Source organism: Macaca nemestrina, chromosome 15 (assembly GCF_043159975.1).
Source record: "Macaca nemestrina isolate mMacNem1 chromosome 15, mMacNem.hap1, whole genome shotgun sequence".
NCBI lineage: Eukaryota > Metazoa > Chordata > Mammalia > Primates > Cercopithecidae > Macaca > Macaca nemestrina.
In genome coordinates this window covers 87,960,487-87,972,141 of record NC_092139.1, presented here as the reverse complement: position 1 = coordinate 87,972,141, position 11,655 = coordinate 87,960,487, and the positions used below count along the sequence as shown (strand labels likewise).

The window sequence follows — 11,655 nt, the reverse complement described above, 5'->3', positions numbered from 1 at the left end:
ACGAGGTCAAGAGATCGAGACCATCCTGGATAACAGTGAAACCCTACCTCTTCTAAAAATACAAAAAAAAAAAAAAAAAGCCGGGCGTGGTGGTGGGTGCCTGTAGTCCCAGCTACTCGGGAGGCTGAGGCAGGAGAATGGCATGAACCCAGGAGGCGGGGAGCTTGCAATGAGCCGAGATTGTGCCACTGCACTCCAGCCTGGGCGACAGAGCAAGACCCCATCTCAAAAAAAAAAAAGTTAAAATTACAAATGCAGTAAGTGCTTAAAGGAGAATAAGTGCAGGAATGAGAGCAGCACGGACTCCCACAGTTTTAGAAAAAGCTCTGTCACTGCTAGATTGGAAACAAAAATCCATAAATCTGGCCGGGCGTGGTGGCGGATGCCTGTAGTCCCAGTTACTTGGAGGCTGAGGCGTGAGAATCGCTTGAACCCAGGAGGCGGAGGTTGCAGTGAGCCGAGATGGCGCCACTGCACTCCAGCCTGGGCGTCAGAGTGAGAACTCTGTCTCAAAAAAAAAAAAAAAAAAGAGTGCACTTTCCAACTGCCTGACTGCGTTTTTGCCTTACCGGTGGGAGCTCCAGCATCTCCTTGGCTCGAAATGGACCCCAACTGCTCCTGCGCCACTGGTGGTTCCTCCACGTGCGCCGGCTCCTGCAAGTGCAAAGAGTGCAAATGCACCTCCTGCAAGAAGAGCTGCTGCTCCTGCTGCCCCGTGGGCTGTGCCAAGTGTGCCCAGGGCTGTGTCTGCAAAGGGGCGTCGGAGAAGTGCAGCTGCTGTGCCTGATGTGGGGACAGCTCTGCTCCCAGATGTAAATACAGCAACCTGCACAACCTGGATTTTTTTTTTTTTAATACAACCCTGAGCCATTTTCTGCATTTCTTTTTATATTAAATATGTGATTGTTTTATTGTCATAAAAGAATTTTGACTTGAAAAAAAAAAAATTCCATAAATCTGCAACGTCTCAGTTAAGAAAGAAAGGCTGGGCCAATGCAGATTTCAAATGGGAGAAAGTCATACTGTCAGTGAAGGCTGCCCGTGGCCAGAAGGCACCAGGGGATTAGCACCCTGGACTCAGCGTTGCTGGGAAACGGGGCCCCAAGGCTGGGGGCACAGTGTTCAAAGGGCGCCTACCAAAGAGGGGAGCACAGGGCAAGGAGGAGCTGCAAGGGGGCTTGGCTGCCAAAGTGAATTCTGAGGAGAAAGCTATTGCTGCCTGCGATGTGCAGGCAACACAGAACACGAATGGAATCAGCAGGCAGGAGAGGCAGATAAGGACGCAGCCCCTTTCTTGTTTCTGTTTTCTCACAAGCGATGAAAGCGGAAAAGAGGGTGAGCAGGTGGCCTGCACATGTGCCTCCTGTGCTGCGGCCCCTCCCAGGACCATCAGCCAGGCCCCAGGGAGGGAGCCAGCCACAGTGTGACCGGCTCTTCTCTGATGGGAAGAGAGCCTTGGATAGACTGAAGCGAAGACGGTTCTGCAAGGACAAGGCCGACCCAAGGCATTGCGTTTTTTCAGAGAGGGAGAATTAGACTCCCACCAAGCAGACACCAGAGTCACTGGTTGGTGAGTGACAGCGGGGTCACAGTGGCTGCATGTCCTCCCCCAGGGCGAGCGTGACTGTGCTGACCTGGGTGGGGTAGCATGCACACCCCCCTGGCAGCCCTTTGTTGCTCGCTGATGACGAGTTTGGATGATCCCGCCAAAAAGCATACTGAGATGTAGTCTCCAGTGTTGGAGGTGGGGCCTGGTGGGAGGTGCTACCCTTGTGAGATGTGGTTGTGTAAAAGCCTGTGGCACCTCCCCACACTCACGCTCTCACCCCTGCTCGGGCCTTGTGCCGCACCTGCTCCCACTTCCCTTTCTGCCAGGAGTAAAAGCTCCCTGAGGTCTCCCAGAAGCCAAGCAGATGCTAGTGCCATGCTTCCTGTGCGGTCTGCAGAACTGTGAGCCAATTCAACCTCTTTTCTCTATAAATTACCCAGTCTCAGGTATTCTTTTGTACCAACACAAGAACAGCCTAACACACTCACATATCTGACATTAACGCGAAACCAACTCAGTTATGTGTATACACAAGCTCCCCTGTTTTAAGAACGTGCTGTTGGCCGGTCGAGGTGGCTCACGCCTGTAATTCCAGCAGTTCGGGAGGCCGAGACTGGTGGATCACGAGGTCAGGAGATCCAGACCATCCTGGCTAACACAGTGAAACCCCGTCTCTACTAAAAATACAAAAAATTAGCCAGGCGCGGTGGCGGGCGCCTGTAGTCCCAGCTACTTGGGAGGCTGAGGCAGGAGAATGGCATGAACCCAGGAGGCGGAGCTTGCAGTGAGCCGAGATCGCACCACTGCACTCCAGCCTGGACAACAGAGCAAGACTCCGTCTCAAAAAAAAAACAAAAAGAACGTCATCAAAATAGGAGGCCCCACCTGAGATCAGAGAACACAGAGTCTCCCCCTGGCAAAAGGAGCGCCAGAGGCAAGACAGACACCCCCAGCCACCCAGGGTGGCCACATCTGGGCACTGGAGGAAGTGTCCCGGCAGTGAGGACTCCTTGTGGCTGAGACATTGGCCCAGCCCCACCTTGGCACAATTGCCAAAGACTCCACTAGATGCTCCCATGAGCTGCGCAGCCCAAGGTTGCGGTCAGAGATAGTAAGGCCACCTGGGTGACAGCGTGATCTGCTGCACGCCCCTCCCCTCCCCTCTTTGTCTTTGCTTTGTGCTTTCTTTTCCTTGGAAGTGGCAGGTGTACATTTCTGGCTCTGAGCCCATGTCAGACCCCCGAAGGAGCCCCCACTGTCCTGATCCCCTGCACGGCAGCCCACCACAAGCAGCAGGCACACGCGGTGGGAATCAGGTAACGCAGTTTCTCTGGGAAGCCCCTTCCATGGAAGGCCACTCTCTGCTGCTGCTGCAGCCCGCTGGCCCTGTGCCCTTTCAGGATCAGCCCTTCGACCCCAGCCTAGGGCCCTGGCCAGGCCTCCACTGCCAGCCCCAAGGCTTAAAGCACAGCGTGTGCCTGCCAGATCTGACTCCAGAGGATGGAGGAAAGGCCCGATACCACACACACCCCGGCCACAGCAGAGAGCAGCACACTCCTGGTGTGCTGGAGAATTTCTAAGGTGCAGCACCCTCTTGACAGGTACACCAGGAGGTTTAATACTTTGTATTACCTTGGTAACCAGAGAAGAGGAATCATTAAAACTCAAAAACAGTGCTGTGTGTAGTGGCTCACACCTGTAATCCCTGCACTTTGACAGGCCAAGGTAAGAGGATCATTTGAGACTGGGTGTTCAAAGCCAGCCTGGACAACACAGGTTGTATTTACCTCTACAAAAAATAATTTTTTAAAAAATTGGCCAGGCATAATGGCACACACCTGTGGTCCCAGCTACTGGGGAGGCTGAGGCAGGAGGATCACATGAACCCAGTAGTTCAAGGCTGCAGTGAGCTATGATCGCACCACTGCACTCCTCCTAGGCAACAGAGCAAGACCCAGGGCCAGGCACAGTGGCTCATGCCTGTAATCCCAGCACTTTAGGAAGCCGAGGCAGGTGGATCACCTGAGGTCAGGAGTTCGAGACCAGCTGGGCCAACACGGCAAAACCCTGTCTCTTTAAAAGAAAAAAATGCCGTGTCAGCTAGCGGTGAGGAGGCTACATGCAGGTGCCGAGAACTCCAGGACATTTCTGTCCACAGAAATCTTTCATTTTACCTCCTGCCATTGATGCTTTCATCTGTTCACTCTGCACGAAAAGTAGACCTTGCACTGCATTTACAAATGTTTGGCTCTCCAGGACTCTAATGTTAAATCTTGAAGGTTGTAGTTAACATTCCATTGTCAAGATCCTCTCAGATCACTGGGAGCCCATGTCTCTCCTTGGCCATGGTTATGAAACTTCCCTTAGACGAGTCCTGACCCCTGTGAAGCCCCGAAGCCTCTTCTCTTCAGCAAACCTGGTCATTCCTCCCCTCTTGCTCATCTCTCTATTTTTAAAGTAGATTTTACTCTTTTAGTACCGCTTTTTACAGAGTAATTAAGCAGATAGTACATGGAGTCCCACACACCCACCCCTGCACCGTCAGCACACCTATCCCCTGCCAACCCTTGACAACCATGGGGCTTTTTACTGTTGCTGTGGTTTTGCCTTTCCAAACTGTCATGTAGTTAGAACAGAATGTGTCATTTTCCGACTGGCTTCTTTCAGCCGTACGCAGTCAATATTCCTCCATGTTTGTTTGTGGCTGCATAGCTCATTTCTTCTTGTCACTGAATAATATTCCATTCTCTGGATATACTACTGATTGTGTCTCCATTCCTCCATTCGGCTATCAAAGAATATCTCACTTGCGTCCAATTTTTGGCAATTATAAATAAAGCTGCTGTAAACATATCCAAGTGCAGGTTTTTATGTGAACTTAAGTTTTCAGCTCATTCGGCATGACTCTACCAGGGCCAGATGTTTTAAAGAAGAAATATTAGCTGGGTGCGGTAGCTCACGCCTGTAATCCCAGCACTTTGGGAGGCCCAGGTGGGCAGATCACAAGGTCAGGAGTTCAACACCAGCCTGGCCAAGATGGTGAAACCCCATCTCTACTAAAAATACAAAAATTAGCCAGGCGTGGTGGTGGGCGCCTGTCATCCCAGCTACTTGGGAGGCTGAGGCAGGAGAATCGCTTGAACCCAGGAGGCAGAGGTTGCAGTGAGCTGAGATGGCACCATTGCACTCAAGCCTGGGTGACAGAGTGAGACTCCATCTCAAAAAAAAAAAATGAAATATCAATTCTCTACAATCTCTTCCAGAAAATAGAAGCAGAGGAATCACTCATAACTCATTCTATAATGTCAGCATTACCCTAATCCCAAAACCAGATAAAGATGTTATATAGGCCGGGTCCCATGACTCAAGCCTGTAATCCCAGCACTTTAGGAGGCCGGGGCAGGTGGATCACTTGAGGTCAGGAGTTCAAGATCAGCCTGGCCAACATGGTGAAACTACTAAAAAGTACAAAAAAATTAGCTGGGCATGATGGCACGTGCCTGTAATCCCAGCTACTCAGGAGGCTGAGGCAGGAGAATCGTTTGGACCCAGGAGGTGGAGGTTGCAGTGAGCCGAGATCACGCCATTGCACTCCAGCCTGGCTGACAGAGGGAGATCTGTCTCAAAAAATAAATAAATAAAAAATAAAGGAAAACTATGGAGCAATATCTTTTCATGATCATAGATGCAAAATTGCTCAGTAAAATATGAGCAAATAGAACCCAACAATGTATACAAAGAAGTATACGTCTTGACCAGGTGGGATTGATTCCTGGCATGGAAATCTGGCTCAACATTCAAAAATCGAGCCAATTTTACACGTTCACACCTGTAATCCCAGCACGTTAGGGTCGAGGTAGGCAGATCACTCGAGCCCAGGAGTTTAAGACTAGCCTGGTCAATGTGGCAAAACCCCATCTCTACAAAAAATATACAGACAGCCGGGCATGGTGGCGAGTGCCTGTGGTCCCAGCTACTCAGGAGGCTGAGGTGGGAGCAACACCTAGGACCAGGAATTCAAAGCTGCAGTGAGCAGTGATGGCAAAACGTCACTTCTGCCTGGGAGACAGAGTGAAATCCTGCCTAAAAAAAAAGAAAATAAATAAATCAGGGCCAGGCACAGTGGCTCCTGCCTGTAATCCCAGCACTTTGGGAAGCCGAGGCAGGTGGATCACCTGAGGTCAGGAGTTCGAGACCAGCTGGGCCAACATGGCAAAACTCTGTCTCTACTAAAAATACAAAAATTAGCTGGGCGTGGTGGCATGCACCTGTAATCCCAGCTACGTGGGAGGCTGAGGCAAGAGAATCACTTGAACCCAGGAGGTGGAGGTTGCAGTGAGCCGAGATGGTGCCATTGCACTCTGGGCAACAGAGCGAGACTGTCTTGAAAAAAAAAAAAAAAAAATCAACTGTGGTCATCACATCAACAGGCTAAAAAAGAAAAATCATACATGATCAGATAGACAGATTCAGAAAGAAGCCAGGTATGGTGGCTTGCAACTATACTCCCTGCTACTCAGAAGGCTGAGGCAGGAGGATCACCTAAGCCCAGGAACTTGAGACCAGCTTCAGCAACAAAATCTGACACCCATTCATGGTAAAAACTCCCAGCAAATTAGAATAGAGAGGAACTTTTTTAACTTGATAAAGAACATCTTCAAAACACCCACAGCTAACATGCTTAATGGTGAGAAACAAGAAGTTCACCCTCTATAATTGGGTGTCCCCTCCCACCACTCCGATTATACATAGTATTGAAAGAGAAAAACCACCATCCTAGTATATTGTGTCCAATGAAACTTTTTCATAATGGAGATAAAATATAGCTGGGCATAGTGGTTCATGCCTGTAATCCCAGCACTTTGGGAGGCCAAGGCAGGAGGATTTCTTGGGGCCAGCAGGTTGAGACCAGCCTGGGCAACAAAGTGAGACTGCTTCTACCAGAAAAAAAAAAAAAGAAAGAAAAAGGAAAAAATAAAAAATCAGCTTGTTGGCCGGGCGCGGTGGCTCAAGCCTGTAATCCCAGCACTTTGGGAGGCCGAGACGGGTGGATCATGAGGTCAGGAGATCGAGACCATCCTGGCTAACACGGTGAAACCCCGTCTCTACTAAAAAATACAAAAAAAACTAGCCGGGTGAGGTGGCGGGCGCCTGTAGTCCCAGCTACTCGGGAGGCTGAGGCAGGAGAATGGCGTGGACCCGGGAGGCGGAGCTTGCAGTGAGCTGAGATCCGGCCACTGCACTCCAGCCTGGGAGACAGAGCAAGACTCCGCCTCAAAAAAAAAAAAAAAAAAAAAAAAATCAGCTTGTTTCCGCAAGCCTGTAGTCGCAGCTACTCAGGAGGCTGAGGTAGGGGGATCACTTGAGTCTAGGAGTTCAAGATTGCAGTGAGCTATGATGGCACCACTGTACTCCAGCTTGAGTGACAGAAGAAGAGCCTGTCTCAAAAACAAAACAAGGCCAGTTGCGGTGGCTCACACTTGTAATCCCAGCACTTTGGGAGGCCGAGGCGGGTGGATCACCTGAGGTCAGGAGTTCAAGACCATCCTGGCCAACATGGTGAGACCCCCTCTCTACTAAAAATACAAAAATTAGCTGGGTGTGGTGGTGGGCACCTGTAATCCCAGCTTCTTGAGAGGCTGAGGCAGCAGAATCGCTAGAACCCAGAGACGTCGGTTGCAGTGAGCCAAGATCATGCCATTGCACTCTAGCCTGGAAGACAAAGCGAGACTGTCTCAAAAACAAAACAAAACAAACTGCCAGGCACAGTGGCTCACTCCTATAATCCCAGTACTTTGGGAAGCCAAGGCGGGAGGATTGCTTGAGTCTAGAAGTTCAAAGTCGCAGTGAGCTTGGATCGTGCCACTGCTCTCCATCCTAAGCCACAGAGCAAGCCCCTGCCTCTAAAGTATAAATACTTTATTAGACAAGCAAAAACAGAGGGAATTTTGCCAGTAGCACTGCTTTATAAGAAATGTTAAAATAAGTTCTTTTTTTTTTTTTTTTTTTTTGAGACGGAGTCTCGCTCTGCCGCCCAGGCTGGAGTGCAGTGGCCGGATCTCAGCTCACTGCAAGCTCCGCCTCCCAGGTTCACGCCATTCTCCTGCCTCAGCCTCCCGAGTAGCTGAGATTACAGGCGCCGACCACCTCGTCCCACTAGTTTTTTTTGTATTTTTTAGTAGAGAGGGGGTTTCACTGTGTTAGCCAGGATGGTCTCGATCTCCTGACCTCATGATCCACCCGTCTCGGCCTCCCAAAGTGCTAGGATTACAGGCTTGAGCCACCGCGCCCGGCCAAAATAAGTTCTTCATCAGCCTGGGCAACATTGGGAAACCCCATCTCTACAAAAAATACAAAAATTGGCTGGGCACGGTCGCTCACACCTGTAGCTACTTTGGGGGCTGAGGTGGGAGGATCACTTGAACCCTGGAGGTGGAGGTTGTAGTGAGCCATTATCGTACCACTGCACTCCAGCCTAGGTAACAGAGTGAGGCCCTGTTTCAAAAAAAAGTTCTTGAGAGGGAAGGAGAATGATATAAGTTGGAAGCTCAGATCTACATAAACATTTTAAATCCCTGCTCCTCTCTTAAAGCTTCCATTTCTCTGCGTACATCACCCATCTGTTCTTGCTTGTCCCACTTTTTCCATTAGAGCCCTTAGCATACTCATCCTAGGTATTTTAAATTCTCAGTCTGATCATTCCAAAGTCTCTGCCATCTGAGTCTGGGTCTGTCACTTGCTTTGTCTCTTCAAACTGTGTTTTTTCTGATCTTTTAGCATGCCTCACAATTTTTTGTTGAAAGATGCGATCTTTTGGGTAATAACACTGCGGTGGATAAGCCTTTAGTGTGAAGTTTTTCTGTTTTTCTGGCTAAGAGTGAGGCTGTGTTTTGCTGTACGTGTCAGAGGCTAAAATGGTCTTCAGTGTCTTTGTTTCTGTTTCCCCTCTCGTCTTTGTTTTTTCCCTGGAGACTTCTTCTTAAGTGGAGCCTGAGTCTTCCTTCTTTCAGCAGTGACCCTCTGTATTGTGTGGGAGCCTTGCAGATGGGCGGCAAGGTGTGGACGGAGGGGAAGCGCTCTGGGATCCCACGATTAGCTCTCAGTCTTGTAGTGAGCCTGTGTCCCTGGGCTGTGACCTTCACAGGTGCATCTTAGCTTTCCTTGCCCTCTTGGGTAAGTCAGAAGGGTTAGTGTGTCCCTTCCCCCGTGTTGGGTAAGGCTCTGGGAGGTCTTCTCTCCTGCTGGCTGGTCTTTGTTGTTGAGGACACTCTAGGAACTATTCCGAATGGTTGCTTTTCCCTTCTCCCTGGTCAAACACAAGGGACTTCCCTCCGTTCTTCACTGTGAGAACCTGACGGGGCCCTTTGGAGGTAAAACCAACAAAAGTGTGGGAGTCCCGCTTAGACTGGATCCCCATGAGGTTGTGGTTTTGTTTTGTTTTGTTTTGTTTTTTTGAGATGGAGTCTCTCTCCATCGCCCAGGCTGGAGTGCAGCGGCACAATCTCAGCTCACCGCAACCTCCGCCTCCCAGGTTCAAGCGATTCTCCTGCCTCAGCCTCCCAAGTAGCTGGGATTACAGGCGCCCACCACCACGCCTGGCTAATTTTTGTATTTTCAGTAGAAACAGGGTTTCACCATGTTGGCCTGGCTGGTCTCGAACTCCTGACCTCAAGTGATCTGCCCACCTCAGCCTCCCAAAGTGCTGCGATTACAGGCGTGAGCCACCGCGCCTGGCCCTTGCAATGAGTTTTTGACTCTTGAAACTCATACAAAATCCGGCCATTCATCTAAGTCACCATTTAAGGGGACCTTTAAGTCTTCCTGCCAGCTCCTGGCCCTGGTGGCTTCTGCTCCCAGCAAACTGTGATCTCGGGCCTTTGCCTGTCTCTCTGGCTTTTGGGGTGGTGGCTTGTCCTATGGCCTCAGTTCCCTGATGGATCTAAGAAAATAATTGAGTTTCACTTTATTCAGTTATGTTTTTGTTGTAAGGGCAGGAGCGATGACTTGACGTGTTGGAACTGAAACTGGAAGTCACCCCCATTCTCATACCTGTTACCCAGTGCGTTTCCTAACAGATGAATCCAGAAGGTCAGGGTATTTGCTCACCAGGTGTGGTTGGAGAAACCATGAATCCAGTGTCTTGGACAAACCAGAGGACTAGAGGAGTACTTTGTATCTGATTTCACATATGCCAACAATGACCACAGTGCAGAGGGCCGGGGGGCTGGGGACATATCTGTCGTGGGTGGCCAATAACAAAAGTCCATTCCAAAACAGGTAACGAATCACGAAGCTACAGACACCTTGCCTCCTCCCCAGCTGATGGTCAGTGAGGGAAAACTGCCTGCTTACATGAGGAAAGCATCCACTATTAGTAAACAGGGTAACACAAATTAAAGATGAAGTGCCATTTTGTGTATACCTGACTTTGGTTTTTCGCAAAAGAGAACTTATGAAAGCCAAATGTCCAGCACTTTGGGAGGCCAAGGCAGGAGGATCGTTTAAGACCTGGAGTTTGGCCGGGCGCGGTGGCTCACGCCTGTAATCCCAGCACTTTGGGAGGCCGAGGCGGGCGGATCACAAGGTCAGGAGATCGAGACCACGGTGAAACCCCGTCTCTACTAAAAATACAAAAAATTAGCCGGGCGCGGTTGTGGGCGCCTGTAGTCCCAGCTACTCGGGAGGCTGAGGCAGGAGAATGGCGTGAACCTGGGAGGCGGAGCTTGCAGTGAGCCGAGATCGCGCCACTGCACTCCAGCCTGGGCGACAGAGCGAGACTCCGTCTCAAAAAAAAAAAAAAAAAAAAAAAAAAAGACCTGGAGTTCGAGACCAGCCTGGGCAACATGGCAAGCCCCGTTTCTCCAAAAAAAAGAAAAAAAAATTGTTTTAAATTAGCCCGGCATGGTGGCACACACCTATAGTCCTAGCTACTTGGGAAGCTGGGGTGGGAGGATCGCTTGACCCGTGATTGAGCCATTGCACTTCAGGCTGGGTGACACAGTGAAACCCCATCTCTAAAAATAAAAAATAATAATAAAATAAAAAGAACTGCCGAATGCCATAAAGGTATAAAGAAATCCATCCCCTTTAGCATTGTTAACAGCACCGTAGAGGAATACAGTGGGATCTGGAAGATGCAACTGGAGCCAACAAGATGAGTTTGGCTCCGTCATTCCATTCCTGAGATTTTCTTCTCTTGACAAAAATTCAAGAGGAAACAGCCCATATAGAAAGATGTTTATACCGGCCTTATTTATAATAGCAAAACTAAGGTGAGTAGCCTCCAATGCCCAACATGCCAGCATGAGGGAATTGGTCTAGCAAACTTAGCAAGTAAACGCGCCAGTCACCGAGTGTCTCCACATTACCGCCCATGTTTGCATCCTCCCTGCACCAAGCAAATGCTAGTCACACTGGTGAATGAGGTAGCCTGTCCACTCCTCTGAAGTTTCATCACCCCCGTGTCTTGCCCCACCTGCCAGGAAGTTCCTGGGAAGCACAATGTGTGGCCTGCTCACTCTGGCCTGCCTGCCATTTACCTCAGCCCCTGGTATCAAGAAAGACTCCAAAGGACAGCTGAGCTTAAAATGTGGGCCACAGACCAGCACCACTGTCATCACCTGGTCATAAATGCAGACTCTCTGTGGGGAGGGGGACGCGAGGACTTGTTATTTAATAGGTGCAGTTTCCATTTTGCCATATGGAAAGTGTTTTGGAGATTGCACAACAGTGTGAACACATTGAACGCTGCTGAACTGTACACTTAAAAAAGGCTTAACATGGGCTGGGTGCAGTGGCTCACGCCTGTAATCCCAACATTTTGGGAGGCCAAGGCAGGACGATTGCTTGAGCCCAGGAGTTTGAGACCAGCCTGGGCAACATAGGAAGACCCCATTTCTACAAAAACAAAAATAGGCCGGGCGCGGTGGCTCAAGCCTGTAATCCCAGCACTTTGGGAGGCCGAGACGGGCGGATCACGAGGTCAGGAGATCGAGACCATCCTGGCTAATATGGTGAAACCCCGTCTCTACTAAAAATACAAAAAAAAACTAGCCGGGCGAGGTGGTGGGCGCCTGTAGTCCCAGCTACTCGGGAGGCTGAGGCAG

The 11,655-nt window shown here is 49.9% G+C and overlaps 1 pseudogene; it reads left to right on the top strand.

The window, feature by feature from the left end:
• Positions 1-519: 519 nt before the first annotated feature.
• Positions 520-925, top strand: LOC139358667 (metallothionein-1E pseudogene; annotated as a pseudogene).
• The last annotated feature ends 10,730 nt before the right edge of the window (positions 926-11,655 follow it).